Source organism: Schistocerca cancellata, chromosome 7 (genome assembly GCF_023864275.1).
Source record: "Schistocerca cancellata isolate TAMUIC-IGC-003103 chromosome 7, iqSchCanc2.1, whole genome shotgun sequence".
Classification (NCBI taxonomy): domain Eukaryota; kingdom Metazoa; phylum Arthropoda; class Insecta; order Orthoptera; family Acrididae; genus Schistocerca; species Schistocerca cancellata.
The window spans coordinates 418,167,051-418,172,918 of NC_064632.1; the positions used below are offsets into that span (position 1 = coordinate 418,167,051).

The following is a 5,868-nucleotide window of genomic DNA, read 5'->3' on the forward strand; positions in this document are numbered from 1 at the left end:
CGGGAGTCTTTCCTAACGTGCAGAGCAATATCTGGCATGTCAGATATTCTGAGCGTGCGTCTGAGCGTTGACCAATGAGGTGGCACCTACGTCACACGCACGCCGTCTCCCTTCAGTACAGAGTTGTGAGACGCCATATTGGCATTCATTTCAAGCTTATATGTATATATGCCGTTTCTGAGCACCAGCAAATTGAGAATCACTGGAAAACCCGTTGTTCGTTGTGTGATTCGTTTCAATAAAATAATGAGAAACATCATACTCGTGGCAAAAGAATTATTGTAACTTCCGTATTATGGAGAGTAGACTATTTGAAGGCAGCGACGCAGTGAAAATCCACTCAAAACGCATTGTTGTTGGTGCAATTTGCTGTAGTTAAATTTCAATTAGTAACATAATTATCTACGATTAACGTTTTTAGCAATGGGTAACACAATATGATTAAGCACAGAGAGCTTGTTTTTGGTTTAGCGTAAGGAGTTCGTGGTTCGCGTCGTAACACTTCCAATTTTTTTCCTAACATTCGCGTTTTTATTAGGTTCTGATACTTTATTATTAGTTTAATATAAGTATATGCTATCATATTTGATGTTATGTAAATATAAGTTACCTTTTTTTGAGGGATGACTTTGTTCGATTGGCTTAATCTACAGGACAGCTTGCGCTACTTGTATAAAGATATTTGCTCCTTTTTCTTTTACGCTTCGTAATTCACATGTTGCAAAAATTCTGCTACTGGGTAGGAACAGTGATCAAGTAAGACTGACCTTGGGGTTTTACTAAAATGTGGAAATGATGAAATAATGTTTATCTTAAGCGGAGAAGTATTTCAAATTTATACCGCACTGTTTGTAATGGAACTTTCATAACCCTGTGTCCTTATTGATTGGACATGGTACTTTCCTTTTCATGGACGATGGAGGAAGTGTGCGTTTTAATAGAGCGAACGTGGGAATTTTACGCGCATCCGTTGAGTAAACGATGTGATTTACGAACTAGAAACATCCCTCAACTGCCGCTGGAGTGCGTTGCGATCGCGTATACAACGTTGGGGCCCACGTACCGTATGCACAAGTCGCATCGTTCCAGAGCGTTCAGCAGCACGTTGAACTTGGCACGCTCAACGTTAACGTTCGACAGCACGGTCCGTGTGCCGACAGCTTAAGGTGGCTGTTACCTGTGTAGTAGCGTGGTCCGGCTTGCCATTGCGAGAGGCGCGTGTGTCTCGAAGTGCTCTGTTATCATCCTGAAGAACAAATCAGGAGTCTGGGTGCAATTTTGGAATTCTGAGGAGTGGGTTCTTGTGAAGTCAGCAATGAATTGGTGATATATCGGCAGACTATTGAGAGAGTGTTGTCAGTTATTCTTCCGCCGGTATTCTGTCACCACCATCTTAATTACAGGCGGTCTAGAGAGCTAAACTATGTGCAGATTGTTTCCTTCCACCGAGCTCTCCAGAAAGTAGCGAGCATTTTTGTACTACTTGCACCGTTCCCGCGCTCTGGTTACATCTGAAAGCCAAGCTATATTTATACTCATCTAAACATCTGAACAGTAATGTGACCTCAAGTTGGTCGTGTTTGTTAACATTCTAACCAATAGCTACTGCACATAACGTGTGTATAAATGCCATTCCTGATGTTTTATATATATGAAGACAGTAACTGTTCTCGAAAGAACAGAATATTGTTGATGACCGTGCAACTTTTCCCTGGAATAAATGATGACTAACTGAAACTCTCAGCTGCCGACAGGTGTTGTTGATTTACCTCGATGTGGACAGCTGAAAATGTGTGCCCCGACCGGGACTCGAACCCGGGATCTCCTGCTTACATGGCAGACGCTCTATCCATCTGAGCCACCGAGGACACAGATGAATAGCGCGACTGCAGGGACTTATCCCTTGCACGCTTCCCGTGAGACCCACATTCCCAACTGTCCACAATTCCACATATGCAATGTACCTTATAGACATTTGCCCATTCACTCATAACTCGCGCACGCTTTGGCGATTCCCGTAAGAGTTTGGGCAACCTGTGCTCATTCGCACAGACGAAGGTCAATGGCTGGGTAGACTTTAACTATATATATGAAGACAGTAACTGTTCTCGAAAGAACAGAAATTGTTGATGACCGTGCAGCTTTTCCCTGGAATTAATTATGACTAACTGAAACCCTCAGCTGCCGACAGGTGTTGTTGATTTACCTCGATGTGGACAGCTGAAAATGCGCACAGGTTGCCCAAACTCTTACGGGAATCGGCAAAGCGTGCGCGAATAATGAGTGAATGGACACATGTCTATAAGGTACATTGCATATGTAGAATTGTGGACAGTTGGGAATGTGAGTCTCACGGGAAGCGTGCAAGGGATAAGTCCCTGCAGTCGCGCTATTCATCTGTGTCCTCGTGGCTCAGATGTAGAGAGCGTCTGCCATGTAAGCAGGAAATCCCGGGTTCGAGTCCCGGTCAGGGCACACATTTTCAGCTGTCTACATCGAGATAAATCAACAACACCTGTCGGCAGCTGAGGGTTTCAGTTAGTCATCGTTTATTCCTGATGTTTTAGTTGTGTAGGTCGTTTGTGGTAACAAATATACGTTTGAGCTATTTCTACCCAGATATTCGTCTTTGTTAACGCATTGTAAATGACACCTTGATGATGTCTAAGTGAGTCTGTTTAAAGATTTTATGTTTTGACCGCTTTTTACTTCCGATCACTCGGAATTAATATTGTGCTTTTATCAAATCCTGCTTTGTTTGCTTTTAAGGATTATGAGAAAGCTCATCAGCGCTTACAACTATTTCATTTCAGTTTCTAGATCAATCTAATAACCACTAATTATAATTGATATTTTGAACGACGACTCCCTGAACTAATTTGTTAAGCACTATAATTTTCTATTCCTTTCGTTGCGCATCGTCTTCTCTACAGGCAGCAATCGGTATCTTCATACTCTTCAGTCAATGCAGATCAAAGTAATGGTGATCAAGAAGCTGTGATCTCGGAGGCACTTACAACTTTAAATAATTTCAAAGCAACTTCATAGCGATGTTAGTGGACCAACAACTTGATAATGAACTGAGGTATAGTGTGATACAGGAGCGAAACTGAAGGAGGTCATTGGTAAAGCTGGATATCCATCGCTCGCACGTTGATTACAAACCCTGAAAACCCGTTTCCACGGAAAAAGCCAAGTCCTGAAGTGCCTTTCAGTGATCTGGAGAGAAGAGAAAAAAAAATGAGAGGAAATCGTACAATACGATGTCAACAATTACGTACATTTTGGAAATGTGGTACTGAGTGCTTTTCACTACTTAATCAATGTCTGCTCTAGAACGTAGGGGATAAACATATGTAATGTTTTGTAATTGTAGTTTTGACACTGCTATCAAAAGACGAATATAGGTTTCAAAAACTATTCCTGAATTATCATTTCCTACATGGCGGATCGGTAGCAATATGGTTTGCAAATGAAAATGTAAATATAATTTATCTTATTCGAAATCGTTATGTAACGAATACGGATTATTTCTTTTTGGAGTCTTATAATGACTGTACAAACACAATTATTTGCTGGAAGTCGCGACCTCAAATACGCGAATAAATAACTTCTCTGAGTGTCAGCAAATAGGATAACAGTTTGAGTTCTTTAACTATTCTTCTTAAGAATTTCTACAATAACAGGAAAACATTAACAGCTACGTGTTTGTTTGTGTCTTGAAATCCCCCCGTTTTATTTTATCAGTGTCTTTTATTGCTTGTACGATCGTCAATCTGTGCGATTTCAAATGCAAACGTTTCTCGACACATGCCAAAAAGTCTTATGTGGGATTTGCAGTTCGTGAGGTGCGCACCCTGTCGATTGCATAGGGCTGTTGACAATACGTTCTCTCACTTGCTCAATGACGTCGTCAGATGTGCTTGGACGTCGTGATTATTTCCCATGTCTTACAGAGCAACCTGTTTCTGCAAAATCTTTATGACACTTGTAAATTGTAGGCCTACTAGGAGGATCTTTAGCTTACTTGGTAAGGAAATTAATATGAACTGTTGCCGCCGACTTCGAATCTTTAAACCAAAACAGACAGCTAGCACGTTCATGCCCAGTGAAAGCAGCCATCTTCAGCGTAACTGCCGCACCGCTCCTACGGTGGAATAAGGCATTAGCGAGCAACGCGAGACAAAACTTGATTTATTTCCATACAAATTGACACTACACTCACGTCTGTAGGTATTATGAATTAATTTATATGAATTTTCAGAGTTCTAAAGTCCTTTTTGAAAAACCCTGTAGTTGCTGTTTGTCTGTTCTTTAAATCTAGCATGGAGAGCTGCATAGCACCAGTCTCTGGACGGAAGACCACTGCAACAACAACAGCGCTATTACACGTCAACAGTGTGAATACATGTATGTGTTTGTGTGTGTTTGTGTGTGTTAGTGAGCACGTGAATGTGTGAGTGCGTGCCTGTTTACAAGTGGATGACGACTGAGTTGTTAATAACGAGGAGGATGTCTCTGTGAGTGTCGGGCTTCCTGACGGCCGATTTCGCTAACCGAGCATTGCAGCGAATGGAGATGTATCCTATCTTGACAAATAGTAGAGCGGATTTTTCCAGTAAAATTGGCCGCCTCCAGGGTTTTTATGATAGGTTTTCCTCCCTAAATCGCTGAGTCGTGACGTCACGTCTGCAGATGATGATGTTGCAGGTTCCCATTCCGCCGTCACGTGCAGCAGAGTAGAGTTGGATAGTGTTCATTATCCGACTAAGAAGCGGAAATGCTTCGAGTATTTTGCTCAGTTGTTCAATTGTATGGCTACTGATTTTTTAATTAAGAAAGCATTGTCTAGTTACGCTATATTCTACCAGCTGTAATTAGTGGCTGACGTCTGCGTGGTTTCGTGGTGAGTTAAGTGTGTGTTTTCATGTGCGTGCGTGTGCATGTGTGTGTGTGCGTGTGTGTGTGTGTGTGTGTGTGTGTGTGTGTGTATGCGTATGTGTGTGTGTGTGTGTGTGTGTGTGTGTGTGTGTGTGTGTGTGTGTGTGTCAGTACCTAGTCATGCATGTATTATGTCTCTTGAAATTGAGTTTGGGTCGGTTGCGAGTGTTTGCAGAACAACGTGTGATTGCTGATTAAGAACAGTAACGTTTTCTTTGTTTTCTCACACGGATATTGGGTGGAGTATCAGTCACTGATAGGGTGACTGCCTGGTGTCTTCTATTACCTATTCTTTTTTCAGATCGCTGACTTTGGTGAATCCGATTGAAATTCTGTATTGACTCTCTATATCAGATGCGTAGTCAGTTTATATATGGAAGACAAGTGTTTTGCACGTCATTCTGGAAGAAAGGATCTGGAAGTCTCTCTTCTGAAGTGTGTGTAATCTTGAACAAGTATACTTGAATGTTGCTGTCGTAATAAAAACTGACTGCACCACTGCAGTTTGAACTGTCACTCGATCGGGTGCTCCTCTGTATGCGTTGTCAGAGGACGTGTGGTTTTCCGCAGCCGTGTCCGGTGGACATTGACATTCGTTTGGCTAGGAACTATGAATGTGTTTTAAGCTTCTTGGCTGTGTGTGCATTGCACGCTCGTGTACGTATCTTATGTTTTGGCTTTGTCCTGATTGTATCCGCTCTTGAGTATTCTCGTGGCGTGTTTTGGTGTTCCTTGTGTATTGAATATATGCCTCTGGATCGATTTTAAGAGCCGCCATTGTGATTATCACAGAATGCCTTGAATATTCTCGTCGCATGTTATTTCTTAATGTAGCTGGTGTTACTGCACGAACTTCTGTATATCTGTTTTAAGTGGCTACGTTCGTTTGATCAGTACCTGGTAATTAGGAGCGACGTGCGGTTCTTC

The 5,868-nt window shown here is 42.0% G+C and overlaps 1 non-coding gene across 1 annotated transcript; it reads right to left on the bottom strand.

The window, feature by feature from the left end:
* Positions 1-1,794: 1,794 nt before the first annotated feature.
* Trnat-ugu (transfer RNA threonine (anticodon UGU)) lies at positions 1,795-1,868 on the bottom strand. Its single transcript has one exon. It is a non-coding gene; the product is annotated as a tRNA-Thr (tRNA).
* Between the last annotated feature and the right edge of the window lie 4,000 nt (positions 1,869-5,868).